This window comes from Nothoprocta perdicaria, unplaced genomic scaffold, assembly GCF_003342845.1.
Source record: "Nothoprocta perdicaria isolate Ctin4 unplaced genomic scaffold, notPer1 scaffold_111, whole genome shotgun sequence".
Lineage (NCBI taxonomy): Eukaryota > Metazoa > Chordata > Aves > Tinamiformes > Tinamidae > Nothoprocta > Nothoprocta perdicaria.
The window spans coordinates 274,847-289,555 of record NW_020454217.1 but is presented as its reverse complement, the minus strand read 5'-3'; the positions used below and the strand labels follow the sequence as shown (position 1 = coordinate 289,555).

The following is a 14,709-nucleotide window of genomic DNA, read 5'->3' as shown; positions in this document are numbered from 1 at the left end:
GACTAGGGTGCTAGCTTTGTTCCCCACTGGCTCCCAGTGCTGCCACCAGACAGGTCAGCTTCCCTGTGCCTGTAGACAGGAACCAGCCACTGGTGCTGCTCGCAGAGCAGCTTCACCTCCCTTACCTGCAGATCCTCACAGCTGCACAAATAACCCTGACAAGAAGAAGCCTTCCAGCCTCTATCTTCCAAAGGTAGTGATAAATATACTCCGCGTGATGACATTTTGAAGACTCAGGTCTTTGAACACTCTACACATAACTAAACATTTCAGCATGTTTAAGTTTTCCCACACCTGACACCTTAGGGAAAAAGCAAGCTGTAGTATCCCTGTGACTCAGCACCACTGCACTGATGACTCAGCCTCTGTTGTATTTATCCTCACACAAGCCTTTCCAAGCCTGGGCAGTGCTCTTGCCCATTTTGCTACTGTTGAACCACAGGATTTAGTGACTTGCTCAAAATCAATAGCAGCTTGAGGCAGAGAAACTGAAGTGATCTCACATGGAATCCCTAGCTGTTAGTATAACACCACCAGTATTAACAATTAATAAATGCATAGCAAATGGCAATCTCTGCTTCCAGGTTTCCCATGATGTCTTTTTTTGATTCAGTTCACAGATAACAGGTTAGGTGCATAGCTTTACCTCTTGCTCTTTTTAAAATAAAAGCACTGCAAGATCACTAAAATATACTGGCAGTTACATTCCTTTGACATTTCCTTAACTGAAAGGAGAAAAAGGAGATCAGTTTCATCATTTCATCTCCTAAATTTTATTTATGAATCCCCTAGAAAAAAAGTTGTGGACTTTCTTTTTTACCTTAAACCTCACCACTTTTTCTAACAGTTTTTTTTAAAGATCAGATTTTTTAGGCAGTCCTTTTAATTTTTAAAAATACCTATGTTTCTATAAAAATATTTTATAAAGTGATTAAGAACTCCATGCCTAAAGCTTGTCTTTACATTTCATAGCACGGATAATGATTGGTCACTCCCAAGCAGAGTTTATTCCTCTCTGTGTTAGCAGGCTCTCAGGTTTCACAGTTACAAAGAGTGAAAGCTGGTGTTAGGAACTGAGAAGGGGATGCAGAGAAATGCCCGGTTGCAGAGTTCAGGAAAAGGACTTTTTCTGCTGAGAGCCAGGCACAGCAGCCACGTGTTGCAGTGGGGAACACAGCCTGGCAGCATGATCCGGCTTCATGCCATGTCTCCAGCCAGGAGACAGTCTGCTCCCCTTCCTTCCTGCCCTGTCACCCAGTCCCCAGGAAGCACCAGGCCAGGGTTCAGCTCTGCCACAGCCTTGTAATGACCAAGGATGGTGCTTCCAAACAACAGGATGGTGCTTCATGGTTGAGAGACGATGTGTGGGAAAGGGAGTCCCACCTCCTCTAGGTCTGTGGGCAGCCCTCAAGGGCATGAGGGTTTGGAACACCTTTGAAAAGCAGTGCAGAGCTCCATGGCAGTGAAGGGAGGCAGGCTGAAAGGGACTGGTCTGGATTGTTGTGTGGCTGCAGGGAGTAACAGGACATTTCACAGGAATCCAGGCTACTGTCTCTGATTTGTTATAGGTTGCATCTAATCCCTAAAGGACCTGTCACTGAAATAGCCTCTTCCCCTGTGCCTTCTCATTCTGGTTAATAGCAGGCATACTATTTATCAACTAGCAGTCAATTAACTGGTCTCAGGAGGTTAATATAGCTATAGGCTCAGACATGCTAACTACCATGCTGAGGTATGAAACTCCAATAACTCAGTTATAGCTCACTTTTGCTATCTTGAGACAAAAAATACCTCATATAGATGTAGCTTCTTAGTTGTTTGCATTAATATTTTCTCTCATGATCAGTAACAATATCCAGGAGACTGGGCATCCACTGACTTCCATGATGTAAACTCCCATTCTTCATCACTGACAAATCTGCCTCTGGAACAGACAAGAGCCTGTAATCAAGCACAAAAGTTATTTAAAGAATAGAGTACTGATTTTCAAATCATTCCTTGGAAGTGCTAAGGGTATGATTAGTCAGCAGCTGAAGCAGCAGTCCATCCCCAGAGCTTGCCTGGGTACCAAGGAGCAGAAGCAGCAGCGTTTCCTCTGGCAGGCTCCTGGCAGCATAACCACACAGAGCGGGGTTGGAGCTCTTCCCTGCTGACGGCAACACAGGCTGCTGCCAGTGAAGTGAATGGGATGAACTGGGGGTAAATCAGAGCAGTTTGGGCTCACATGTTCTGTCTAGTGGCTGGACACACTGGCCCCATGTGGCCACATGAAAGTACCTTGCAGAGAAATGCACTCAGGAAAATGGACTTTTTTGGTCAGTGGCTAAGAACAAGCCATTTATTACTTCAGGCTGACTCAGAAGAGACATCTTACCCCAAATCAAACACTCATTGCATTTCAAGTTTCATTTGAAAAGTTTCCAAATCATTGGGATCGCTGTAGAAAACCCCCACTATATTAAATCAAAAAGTGGAAGTGCTTTCTGAAGACAGTAAAAATAGTAATATAAAAAAAATCAGGCAAGCCAGAAGAAACCTATTGTCCAAACTAGAGCAGGATTCAAGAAAGCTGCTGTTCCTTCAAAGCTGTTCCTATTCTTTTACCATTCATTAGAACTAATTTGCACAGGTCTATGACAGCTGCACCTGCAAGGTATATGCCCACATCTGCTCCGAGTGAAGCAAAGTATTTCTGGAAAACCCCAAAGCTCTCCCATCATCACAGGGTAAGATCTCTGCTACCGCACACCTTCAGGCCCTCCTGCCCTAGGGCAGTCTGCACAGAGGAACTGCCTTGGCACAAAACATCTTAAAGCCAAGATCTGGCCACAGTTTAGCTGCTTCCAGACTCATGACCCCACATGCAGACACAAGCCTCACCTCCACAGCTGAGCTTCCAGCAGGCTCCCAGCCCTGAGTTTGGCAACTGCTGCTGTAGTTCATCGAAAGTTTGTCAAAACCCATACGATTCCACAAACCCCATAGTTTCAGCAAATCAGCATTTTTCAACAAAAACCTGTTCCACTGGAAGTTTCCCAAGACAGCTCTACAGAGAGCCATTATTTCTGAAGCACTTTTGTAAACATTTATTGCAAGGTTTTTCTTAATGACAAGAGCCACAGACTCTGGCTGGAGCTTAATTTGGCAATTTACAAATCCCCACACTCCTTTCCATGTTTCAACCAGTTGGAGGAAGGGAAATTTTTTCTGGGTCTTTCAACACCACCACTGTGGTTTGGCTGCAGGACATGCTACAAAATATTCCCTGGAGATGCCCCTGCCTGACACAGCACAACTGTAGGATTCGTAGTTGGGGCATCGCTTATCTAAGCGGCAAAGACATCTCATATATAGGTAGCATCTTTCTCTCATAACCCCGTTCTGCAGTGTGTTGTTATCTGGTGCCTGTTGGGTTCCTGAGATGCCAGCAGAGGTGGGACAGCAGGAGGTAACAGGAATAACCCCCTTGTTGGGGATCTGCTGGAAAGGGAGATGCATTTCTGGTGTGGTTGACTCTTGGGAGGCTCTGCCCTTACCCATCAATGGAGCAGGGCTGGAAACAGCAGGTGCCACACCAGATTGCTCTGTCCCCTTGCTGCCAGGGAAGGAGGGGCAGCCCAGATTTCACCTATGGGATATGTGCCCTGGAGGAGCTTTGCTGGTCTGCATTTCTCTGAGACTCCCTGGGAGTATTAATCAGCAGCACCTAGCCAGCCTGGATATGATTTCATTTTCCTTCACTGGCTTCTTGGCCACTGAAAGTCCTTTGTTTTTCACATCACCCCCAACATACAGCTGCATTGCTAAGAGGAGAGCTCAGCCAGGAGAGCGTGACCTGCCATTCTCACCGGCTGGGCTGCCTTCCCTTGCCCCTGGGATCCCTTTCCCCACAGATGCTCTCCATGCTGGAATGTGCTTTCTATTCTTCGTGATTTTCATATGCAAGCCTCCTCTCCCTTAAGTTTGAATTATTCTGGCCTGTGTTTCTAAGCACTCCTCTTGGTATTGATCACACCCTGTCTTCTCTCTACACATAATTCCCAGTGAGGATAAATTCTCACCTGTAAGTTCCTCATCCATTTGGCTGTGTGTTACTGTGTTCTACCACTGAGCTCCCATGAACAGCATTTGATCAGTCCCTTTGCTCTGCAGAAGAGCAAATAAAGCCCTGCTAGTGCTTTTGGTTTCTTCCTACTGACAAATAGTTCTTGGTGAACAGAATCCTGCAGCAGAAAAAAGAAAAAAAGCACTACACAGGATTTTTATAACCTTGCTGCTCTTTGAGCATAAAGTTTGAGGGAGTGCAACCAAAAGCAAAGGAAGCCAAAGCAAAAGCATGAGCAGCCTGAGAAGCCCAGAACAAGACGTTCCAGCATCCGGTGAGGCAGGGATGTGGGAGAAATGTCAGACTGCCATCTGAGGACAGGGGAATTCTCAGGCACAAAAGACCTGAGCATAGCAGCACTATGACCTCTCCCCTGCTCTCAGGCAGCATGCTCCAAAATCTGTCCCTATTGCCTTGATGTACACACACAGACATGTATGGGGTCACCTGTCTCATGCAGGGACAGGTCCTTAGTAGGAATAAGTACATGTGGCTGCTGAGAAGTTGCAGATGTTGATTTATGCTATTTCTCAGCCACCACCAAGCAAACTCTACAGCAGCAAGGTTGCTTTACCTTGCACAAATCACATATAATGTACTTCTGTGCTGGAGTAGAAAGCTCTTTTGCATGCAAAAAGCTCCTATAGTCTTTTACATAATACAGTTATGGCTTGTCCTTGCACTACAGCATATAGAAGTCCAGGTAGAAGGAAAAAGTCTCATCCTTATAGGGTCCCTGTACAAGCACTAAATCTACTGCTGATCTTTGGCATCCAGAGAGCTGAGGCTGCTCTGTAGACTGAGTGCTTGTTCTCCAGGACTTGTACTTAATATGAAATGTGTTTAAGTCTTCACATTTAAGATAACACATTGCTTAAGTTCACTTGGATGTTCATATACTTAGGGAAGCAAATAGGGAAAGCAATTATTTTTCTTCAAGTTCCTCTAATCTGTCCTTTTTCCTGCCCCCCACCCTTTCTCCTATAGTGTCTATAACACTGTTTGAATTACAGTTCAGGGCATACTCTCCTCTCAAAGTACTTTAGAGGTAGTAGAAACCACACAAAGCAAAACTGCATAACCCTCTTTCTTCCTTAAATCATTTCATATTTCACAGGTCCTACAGAATGCTTTGCAGTTCAGCAGAATGGTCACTCTGGGACACCACACATCCCATTTTAAATAACAGCTGAAGTGCTGCCTAGAGGAATATTAGTAACATTTGCCAATTTTAAGAGGTTCATAAAAATTTCCCATTATAGGATTTCACAAAACAGCCATTTCAGTATCATTTATGCATTGTTACATTTCAACATCTAAGTTTATATGTAATTTCTAAAATAAGAAAACACTGACCTGCAGCAGAGACATTTGTACTTCTCTCTCTAGGAAGGATCTCCAAAAGAGACTTGTGGTGTTTCTAGGACCCTTGTTTGAATGAAGCTCTTTGTCCCATAGACTCATTAGCTTTCTCCAGAGAGGGTCACAACAGGCAACTGCCTCAGAGCAGGCAGGTACAAGGTGAGCTCTGGGAGGGCATGTTAAGCAGCTGCTGTGAGGTGGTGCCATCTCTTGAGCATTAGTCATGGCTCACAAGGTAGTAAGCTCACGTACCTTTTACAAGGCTCAGAAAGAGGGGTGAGCCCAGCTGATCTGAGGTTGGCACCAGGGGCCCTCAGTTGAAGCACTTATTTCCTCAAGACCGGCTCCTCTGCACAGTCTCTAGGCGCTTGATGGACATACACCACATACCTCTGGTGACTAATGCACCCATTGCACAAGGAAAAACCCAAATACTGTTCTGCTTCACTGTGACTAGAATGGAGAGAGAAGAGGACGCTACCAGGACTCAGCCAGCCTTGCCACAGTCCTTCCTTTCAGTTGGGCTGTAGACCTTTGGCTGCTCTGCCTTTCACTTGGGCACGCAGGGCAGAAACTGCAGAGCTTCCTCCTGCTTTCCATGTGCTGATGTGCAGGTCAGATGGGGAGGGAGTGAAGCAGAAAGGCCCCTGTTGGTCTCACAGAGACACAGCTGTGTGGTCCCAGCAGGTGTAAACAGCAAGGCTGTGCTGAGAGCAGGCAAGGATGTGATACAGCAGGAGAAGCCCAGGTGACACTGCTGATCATTTCCACACTTCATTCCTAGGTATGCTGCAATGCAGAGAATAGGATTATTCAGTACTTCGGCAAAATATTTAAGATTAACACTGAACACCTGTGCAAAACATACAATTTGAAATTAATTCTGGAGGAGGCACTCTGGGCTCCTGGCTTTCTCTCTGCCTGCCCAGGGTATTCTCACACTGCTTCATCCATGGCCTGGTGCACTGAGCACTCTCCTGGCTAGAGGGTGCTGCAAACTTAGCTCTTCTCAGATTGAAGAGGAATTTGAATACAGGGGGTCTTAGGTCTCACTTTACTCACTTGCTTTAATTCTTGGAAAAGGATGCCTCTTCTCTAAAAGAGAAACAAGCATAGCTTGATTTCTGGGGTGTCGTATCCCCCAAGAATGCCTTGCTCTTCTGCAATTCAAGAAGAGACTGCATAGTTTTTTGGATCCCCTCAGTGAGGGATCTGCCCAATGGATCTAAATACAAGAATTCAGTTTGTTCAGAAGCTGAAATCTTGACACTGCACAGAAAGCCAGAGACACACCAATACAATTCATAGAGCTACTGAATCAAGGGGTGGTTTTCTGGACTGTTAAACTGAACATAGGCACCCATGTTTTATGAGCAAAGGGCTTTGGAGGCAGTTCTGGGAAAGCCATCTCATTCAGCCCACCATGCAGCTCCACACAGAGCAGCATCAGAAACTGAAAGGGCAGAGGGCTGCAGTGCTGTGTGGCAAGAGCTTGAGGACAACATTGTCTCCTAAGCTTTTGCCATGATTTCTGGGCAGTTCCACATTGCTGTTTGTGTGAGGTGCTCAGATCTCTGCTTCCCCTGGACAAACAGCAGAAATCCAACACATCCATTAGGGTTTACCAAAGAACACAGTCCTTATGTCAGCATCAGCAAAATGACCATGCCCATGCCTCAGCCAGCACTTCCAGTTCCTTGTCCTAAAGCACATCCATCTCCCTGGAGGCTCAAACTAACCTTTGGAGCAGCTGCGGTTCAAGCACACACTGCTCTGCTGCCCAGAGTCAGTCAACTTCAATGGAGATGCAGGGCAGGTCATGGACTGCAACATCTTAAACCACTTCAGTGAGCTTATCCAGAGTTCATTTGTCAGAACCTGAGGTCTTTTACTGGATCTAACCTTTCCTGAGTAGGAGGCATGCCTGCTGCGTGAAAACACTGGAGGCATTTTAAAGAGTCTGACCACCATTCATGATATAGGGACTATATTGGTTTTCCTGTACATAAAACTCAGTGAAGTCTTCTCCATGCTCCCAAAACCCAGGATATTTGCACCCTGGCATTGGAGCCAAAGGAGTCTCAAACATCATCATAAATAAGCTACTGTAAATGTATGACATGCTAGAAACAGATGTCCTCAAAATAGTGAGAAAAGGAGTCAAAGTGTGCATAAAAGAGGTTGGAGGTAAGGAAGAAGAACAGGCATCACTGCAATGGCTTGGAAGCATCACTTAATAAGCACATAACTTAAAAGGAACTTGACAATACAAACACAACAAAGCCAGAACCACCAGAAACCATGGCAAGTATGATAGGTGACAGCAGTAGTGCCTAGTGGACAGAAAGAATGTGTGTTTTGGCTCTGCTACTGACTTTGTGTGTGATCTTGGCAGAAGCTGTGCCTTGGTTCCCTGAACCATGAGATGGAGAATAATATTTCCTTATCTCAGTACTCTTGTAAGAGTCAATTAATTCATGCTCATTAATCACTGTGAGAGCACAGGTAGTAGTATCCATTTACTTTGGAACTGAAAGGGATATAACAACTTTTTCTCTTTGATAAAGCACAAGATAAATATTTTGCCAAGTGAGAACCTTAATTAAGTACCATTTTGAAGAGAAAATAGCTTCAGCAGCTTAATATTGAGGGAGGGTGATAGCTAACCACACAAGGACTTGCACCCTGAGCCAGATCTCTAACTTGGGAACTTCTGGCCTGGAGGCAACATGGCTTTCTGTCAAGTCTTCTACACATTACAATGAGATACCAATGACTAATCCCAGGGAAGAATCCAAAGATTGCAACAGACCTAAAGGAGAAGGAAGCGGGTAGTGGAGTTCTGTCTGTTTAGGAACTGTTTACTTGGCAAATATTTAGCAAGCTTGGAGGTAGTTTTGAGAAAAAGAAGCAGGGGTTCGGGTTGAATGTTTTGCTACTGATTAAATCTGAGCCTGGATAAACTGTGCGGTGATGAAGAAACCTGAGATTGTAGCGAGGAAACAGTTGGGTAGGATGTGAGAGATGGAAACTACAGATATTGCCATCCCCAGGAGAAATACCTTATTCTAACTATTGGAAATTAGCTTGGGAACATTGGATTGCATTCAATGAATATTTCCCATTATGTACAATATCTCCTAATCTTTACTCCAGAAATTGCCTTGAAAAACCAAATTTGAAATTGTAATAATTAAAGGAAGCCATATAGGAAACAAGACCCCTATTTCTTTTCTGGACTTTCATTGGCCTGTCCACTGTAAAACGTTACAGTGGCTCTAATCAGTATAGATTAACATCCCTCTACACATCACCAGGCTGAGAGTGCCTTTAAGTGTTTTATAGGCACAGGATATCCAAGGCACTCAGCTTTGGCTGTGCAACCTGGCCTTATCCTACAACATTCATTTATTTAAGCAGCTATCCTTGTACAATATTCACATTAGGTTCCCTAATATAATGTATTCAAGCAAGTCTTTAAATTGTGCTTGAACTTTCTTGTTTGGCATATGACTTTTTAATAGAGGGTGAGAGTTTTGAATATTGAAAACCAGAAAGTGAGTTGTCTAGTTCCTGACTTGGTCCCTTAATAAAGCAGCACTGGATGCACAGGATATTTGGACATTATGCTGCTAACATAGCTACTGATGGCTAGCTGGACCTGTTAAGTCAGCTTTGGGGAGAGAGGAAAAAAGCCTAAGCAGGATGGAAAAAAAAGAGTAAATTACTTGTTGCAATACATTTATGTCTTTCCAGGATAAAAGCCTGCCATACCTTGAGTAATCTCCATTTGACATGAATATACATTTCACTGCAATGCACTTAAGCCATGTTGTATATCCCTGCTCAGCAATATTGACACCCAAAGGTCAGACATGCATGAAACAGCCTAGATCCCATGAAAATACAAATCAAATTTGTGGTCAACCAAAGCCCAAGTTTCATATACATGTAGAAATAACTGGCCTTGGGAGTTTCTGGAGTATGTCCTAACCAAGTGTTACTTGGTCTTCGGAGCTCTGGTGACTGTTATAAAAATACTGTTCTTCAAAAGAAAAGAAAAAGTTATCATAAATGCTCCATCTGCCCCAGATGGATGGGTGTAATTCCAACAGGTCAGACACTGCCAAGGCAAAACCCTATTTCACATTAATTAACACTGGTAGTCTGCATTGTCACCGTAGGGCTGGAACAGGACATCAGCTGTTTGGAAAAGTCACATAACCCCTTCTGCAAGGTTTGGAAACCCCAATAGAGAGAAAGAAAATGGTCAGAGTCATTTCTAATGTTATCCTAACATTTTTCTGATCAAACACCAAACCACAGAAAAAGGCTGAGTGTTCCAGGTTAAAATAAAGGCATAGCTGGGAAAGTTATGGGTTCAGTGGGTATGATTTTCAAGCTCTGGTCCTCGCTGTTCATGCTCAGATACCTCTCCCCTCATCACATGTGACACATCAAGCCTGAAATTGCAGATTACACTTTAGGGTGGGAACTCCACTATACTTAAAATAGGCATATTCATTCTTTCTGTAGTTATTTTTCCATAATGCTATAAAAATCTCCAGACTTGTACAGATAGTCTGTGTAATTGCTATGCCTTCTGGAAAGCAAGGATTGGATTCCCAAACTAGTGGCCTTTTGGCAAATGTAGCAGAGATAAGCACTCAGCCTCTACAAATTATGATGTGATATCAAAATGTTTTGGTTCATGTAACACTTTCCTGTTTGTTCACCTTAATTCCTTAACTGGGGAAGCTGCAACTCAGCAGTTACTCAGAATAAAGTCAAAAAAATCTAGAAATTGACCATTTCCTCCCAAAAAAGTATGAGAAGTTTTCAACAAAACCAGTCTCTGACAGAATAAAGCATTTGTAGGCAGTTGGTGGTAAGAGCAAAAGGTTGGATGCAGATTTGGTGCCATGACTACTGACACTGATTTCCCCCCCCTCCTCTCTGTTCATTACTAAAAGTGTGTGTTTGTGTATTTATTGTTAACTATTTCCCTTGGGGTATCCTTGGAGTAGCTTAGTCCTGAAGTAAAGCTTTAATTGCTTCACTAATTGCTTATTTAAGTGCTCTAAAGTCCACCCGTGTATTTTAGGAATATTTTCAAAGAGCAGGGAGAAAGAAGAAAAAAACTTAAATGGTTTTAGCACATTTAAAGCCATTTCAGGAGTAGGGGGACAAAGTAAGAAACTAGTAAACATTGTTTGGGAGTGATGGACTCATTCCCAGAGCTATAAAAATCACCTTTTTAGAATCACAGACAAAAAAAAAAGTAAAAAAAGTGTTTCACTGTATGCTGTTTAAAATACTCCCTGAGCTGAAGTTTCATTTCAATATTTTGTTCTCCCTTCTCTTTTCAAATACATTTAAATGTAAGCAGAGTAAAAAAAAGAGTCTCAAAAAAGACAGTTTTGTCTGGAAAGAGACAATTATCATGGGAACTTTCCAGAGTCTTTTCCATTTTTAGTTTTGCTTGGTTCAGTAGATATTTTTTGTTGCATTAACCAACAACATTGGTGCGACTTAAACCACAGAAGCAGTAACTCTCCTCATGACACTATAGTTAACATCACCACCAGCAACTTCGTTATTCCTGTTTCCTGGGGTCACTTGGTCAAGAGGCTCCTCAGACCTCTCTCCCTCTCAGCAAGAAGCCAAATTTAATAATCTGACTTCTCTAAAGGCACTTGGCTGGGGAAATTGCCTATAAGCTGGTAGGGCCCGAGGCAGACCTGGAAATGGAAACTTAGGATAATGTGATTAAGGGCTTGCAGGCAGAGCAAGCCCTCAGACAGGCTGCGGCTTCTTGATCAAAATAGGCTGAAATTCTCCTGTCTACATAAACTGTGGCAGAGTGATGATGCCAGAGCAGGGCTTGCGCTGCAGCTCCAAGGCCTTTACAGGGACGGCTTCTCCAGACAGAGACTCTTATTACTGCTCAGCTCTGAAGTAGGCAACTTCTACAGCATCAAGACAAGACAGAGCATCTTTGCCATTTTCTGTAAGAACTACTCAGGAAAAACTTCCCAACAGCAAACCTCCAGCTGACACTGACCATGTCCAGCAGTGACTGCAAGACTAGACTTAGGTTAATGAGAGTTAAGCTTTGGGCTAATAGCAACTTCAGCTACAAGCAGGCACTTTTCTCTCACCTCCCAATATGATACCTTTAGCCCTCAACTCTTAATTGTGGTGGTGAACTACAAGAGCTGAAAGAGCTTGATTTGTGCTGATGTTTTCCAGCTCTTTTTTTCAAAATGGGAAGTATCCTGCCCAGAACATGGTTCATTCTGTAGCAGGTGCAAGAGACTCAGCTGACATGAGCATGAAGAACACAGCCTTCTAACTAGCTGTGTTAACTGCAAGGGGGAAAATTCCGTGTCTCCTTCAGCTGAGATCTCCCAGGAACAGTCCTGGTCAACACTTAGTACCAACAGGGTGCTGAGCTCCCTGAACTCCCACAGGTTACACAGAACTTCCAGTACCTCCCTCCCTCCATGTGACACATTCTGCTTGTGCTCCCCTCTAGTTCAGAAAGTGGTAAACATTGCAGAGATTAACCTTATAACCTCAGCTAATTCACATTAGGTTGGTAAAGTGGAGCAGGATCTAGCAACAATCAACATTTGTGGCTTTCTGGGCCTTTAAGCTCATTTCTCTGCAGTGCAAACCTGCTTTTCCAGTGATTTGCTCAGCTTTAAGTCTCCAGAACTCCAAGCTTTTATATTATTACAAGCTTTTCTTCACTGAGTGTGCCTGTGCCAGCAGGTGCAGGAACTGGGAGGTCCACAGCAATGTGCATTTTTATTACTTGCAAGCAGACCAGCTTTTCTGAGTCTTAGAAGTTCTGGAGCTATTAATATTGGGCTATTAAGACTACAATACAGAGATGCCTCAGCTCTGGACCTGCAAATACTTTTATTAAAATGGTTACTGTGTAAATGCTATCTGAAATGTGAGGGCAGGATGGGAAAAGCTACATATGTGGAAAAGATACCAGCAAAGAACTGAGGTATAAAAAATCCTAAGGAAAAAGAAAGTTTTAGCTGTTTTTATTTCAGAAGGATTCCACTCCACTGCAGTGCTCTTCTCCCACTGCAGAGCTCAAGTGGTTCACCCCTACATTGCCAGGTATTTGCCTCTATGATCCTGCCTGCTGTTTCTACATGTTTTTGGTTATATACTATGATTTATCTCTGGCAGGAAACATACATGAGGAGATTGCTATAATCAAATAGGGCCTTTGAGGGAGGGAAGTCAAACTGTGGTAGCTACATAAAAAGAGACAGCTCAGTTGGGTTGCTTTTAAATTGTGTATACGCAGCCCTGCTCAACTAATCCTGGTTTCTATTTAAATGTTTCAAGAGCAGTGGAAATCCATTTACAGGAAATCAAATATCAGACAATAGGGATCTACCACAGCAGGAAAGAGCACAGGCTTCTATAGAGAACTAACTCTTCTGAGCAAGGATGAGCACCAGGAGCAGTGACAGCCACCCTTTCCCTTCCTGAAAGGCTGCTGAACAGGACACACACTCTGCTGCATCTGACTACTTACATACAGCTCATCTATGATCAAACCCATTGCTGCTGAGAGCGAGAACTGGGCAATAAAAATACCACCAGTTTCCCCCTTTCTATGAAAGCTTTCATCTTAGAAGATGGGAAAGTCCTTTGATACACTTAACACCTTGGGAAAAAAATACAGTTCTCTATGGGACAGCAATTCTTTTAAGAGATTGCACAAAAGAAAAAATTATTACTATTTTCTTACCTTTCTGAAGCTGGCAAGGGTGTAACATTTTAGATAATATTCTTGTGACTTGCATGGCCTTCCAGGGCTCTGAGCAGGCTGCTGTCTATCTTCTGCATGCACCTGTATGCCATCAAATCCTTCTTAAAAGCACTCCAACACCTACTTATCCCACTGGGCAGCCAGCTGGCCTGCCCACCCACCTACCTAGCAGCTTTTATAGCCTGTAGGTTGTTTGTGAGTTTAGCTTTATAGTCAGCCTAGTCAGCTGCTGTGATAAGGATAATTAGGTAATTAGGATCATTTGGGTAGCACAGTGTGAGCCTTTCCAAACATCTCTTCTGAAGAGCTCTGTCAGCCCCAGTGTAGTCACTTACACTTATCTAATCTAACAGAAACCAGAAAGCTCATATATCTCTGAGCCTAACTGATGAGGGAGAGCTAACATCTAAGCCAAAGTAAGAGCTGAGAGCAAGTAACCTTGAAGCATGATGTGAGAGGGCAGAGCTGAACACTGACTTTGTTATTCCCAGCTGAAGCACACATGCCATGACAGCTTCCCCTTAGCTCCTGGTTACAGAGACAAGGCTTCCATCCTGCGATTTCTGACCTGCTAAGTTTTAGCAGAGAGAGTGATTAACCACTATAAAAAGTGTCAAGTGAAGTAGGGAGTTCTCTGTGCTTTAATATTTTTGAATTCAGGCTGGATGCTTTCCTGAAAGATACACTCTTGCCAAATCAAGCCAAGTACAGGTTATAGGCCTCAGAGCAGGAGCAACTTACAATTCCATCATTCCTCCAAGAGGAGGAACCTGGGAATCAATGAACTTTCTCTTGTAATTCCTTTCTCTTACTATCTCTTTCCTATAGTTCCCAAACTAATTGTACTGAGAATGAAAGAGAGGTGAGATCATAATTCTAAAAAGAGGGCTGTAGATAGAAAGGTTTGGAAACATTTCCTTGTTCCTAGTTGTAATTGCTGACCAGTTTGCAGGAGGTAAATATCCCATACTGCTTCAAGAGGTGAAATGTCCTCCAAAGTTCATGAATAACAGAAGGCATGATGTGAACTGGGAAAACTCAAGGATTTTCAGAAGAACCAAGTGGGGCAAATGGACATCAAAAGCTCAACTGAATTCCAACATTCATCAGAAGGGAATATTAAAGAATGGCTAGAGTCTGGGCTGAGGAGGTACAGGACCTATTAAGCATGCTGCATGTTTATGGAGGAGAAGAGAAAAGTGACTGTAAGGTTCCTAGGGCATATAAAGAGAAGATAATTTAGTACAGAAGAAAAGCATTCAGGCAGAGCTCGTTGCTCTGAGCTGCCCCAAGGAACTTTCCTCTTCTTTGTCTATGCTGAAAATATCAGCAGGCTATTAAGGAAGAGGACTGCAGTGAAGAAACCTTCAGAATGAGGTACCAGTACAAGATACCCCCGTTGTCCCACACACAGGGTACAGATACAGGTGCAGATGCA

General features: G+C 43.4%; 1 long non-coding RNA gene across 2 annotated transcripts; it reads right to left on the bottom strand.

Annotated features, from left to right (window-relative positions):
- Positions 1 to 502: 502 nt before the first annotated feature.
- On the bottom strand, positions 503 to 13,400 carry LOC112958085. 2 transcript variants are annotated; one of them, XR_003251343.1, is made up of 5 exons: positions 13,251 to 13,400; positions 5,720 to 6,256; positions 5,462 to 5,633; positions 4,062 to 4,223; positions 503 to 1,941 (listed from the first exon to the last, which is right to left on the bottom strand). It is a non-coding gene; the product is annotated as an uncharacterized LOC112958085 (long non-coding RNA). The 2 variants fall into 2 exon arrangements; XR_003251342.1 differs by having other exon boundaries at positions 5,462 to 6,256.
- Between the last annotated feature and the right edge of the window lie 1,309 nt (positions 13,401 to 14,709).